The sequence below is a fragment of the Oryctolagus cuniculus genome, chromosome 12, assembly GCF_964237555.1.
Source record: "Oryctolagus cuniculus chromosome 12, mOryCun1.1, whole genome shotgun sequence".
NCBI lineage: Eukaryota > Metazoa > Chordata > Mammalia > Lagomorpha > Leporidae > Oryctolagus > Oryctolagus cuniculus.
Genome location: NC_091443.1, coordinates 91,591,943 through 91,593,676, shown reverse-complemented (window position 1 = coordinate 91,593,676; position 1,734 = coordinate 91,591,943).

Sequence of the window (1,734 nt, the reverse complement as noted above, 5' to 3'; positions counted from 1 at the left end):
GGTCCGGTTGTCTGACCCTGGGCAATGCTAAGTCGCACGGTGCACTCAGCATTCGTAGCTACAATGCCACTCCACTTCACTTTGACATGCATGAAATAAAGTTTAAATCAGATCTCAGAGTTACCTTGGGAAGAAACAGCAAATACCATTTCTATTTGTATAATCTGGTGGGGGGAATGTTTTTCCTAATGTATGTTGTACAAATATTTAAATGTTACACTATATATATATACACACATACATACATATATAAATATATATATATATATATATATATATTCAACTTCAACTTACAAACTGGCTGATTCAAATTTGGTATGATTAGAATGTCATCCAAAGAATCCTTCTTTCAATTTTCTATGCCACATAGAAAAAAAGAAAAAAAAGAATTCACTGGAAGATGTGACGCCAGGGGTGAGCATTTATCTAATGGTTAGCATTCTGGTTAAGATGCCCACATCTGGGACCGGCTTCTTGGGGTGCAGCAGGTTAAGCCACTGGGCCCCTGCCACCCACATGAGAGACCTAGATGAGTTCAGCCTCAACTGTTGTGGGTATTTTGGGGGAAGAACCAGCAGATGGAGCTCTCTCCCGTTTGTGTGTGTGTGTGTGTGTGTGTGTGTGTGTGTGTGTATTCCAGTTATTAAACCAGGAATTTTCCAAAGCCAAACACAACCACTCTGTCTAAAACGGACTCAGTTCGTGTTTTCTGCTTGTACCCAGTTACTCTCTGTAATGGGAGTGTTGTCCGCTAAGCCACCTACTCTCCATTCCGTGTCCTACATGAAATAAACTGTGTGCCTGTGCTCAGAGGCCTGGGGCAGGGTGCAGGATCTGAATGGGGAACTGATGGGATTGGAATGGTTTCCTCCTGAGGGGGGCGCTAGCTAGAGGTTATTCTGGAAGCGCACCTAACCACGTGCATCTGTCTTGGCTTTGGGGCTACCCTGCTACCCGGCTTCACCCGCCATGTTGAATTACGATGTTGGGGAGAGTCAGCCGGCACCTACCCCGAGGCTGGCTGGCATGTGATGGGTGGAACATGAGGAGTGTAGTGGCTCATTTTTGGTGTCAACTTAATAGAGTCAGGGACCCCTAGATTACCAATAAAGCACAATTTCCAAGGGCATCTGAAGTGTTCCGGGGAGACCGGCGTGGGTGTTGCAGCACCAAGTGGGAAAGACCCACCCTCCACGTGGCAGGCGCCAATCACCCCAGCACCTGGATGGAATTAAAAGACAGAGAAAAGGACACATTTTGGGTCAGAGCTGTGGCACAGCAGGTGAAGCTTCCATCTTGGATGCTGGCATCCCAACAGGCACCGGTTCAAGTCCCAGCCGCTCCACTTCCAATCCAGCTCCCTGCTGATGGCCTGGGAAAGCAGAGAAAGATGGCCCAAGTGTTTGGGCCCCTGCCACCCATGTGGGAGACCTGAAAGAAGCTCCTGGCTCCTGGCTTCAACCTGGCCCAGTGCTGGCCATTGCAGCCATTTGGGGAGTAAGCCAGCAGATGGAAGACACTCTCGCTCGCTCACTCGCTCACTCGCTCACTTTTGCTCTTTCTGTAACTCTGACTTTCTAAATAAATAAATAAATCTTTTGGAAAAAAAGACACACTCTCCTTCTCCTCTCCTCCCCCTCCCCCCGCCTCCTCCAGACATGAGAACTGTGGGCTCTCCAGCCACGGCACTGCCGCACTCCCAGAGCGGTCCCTGGTGTTCTCAGACCCTCAGAC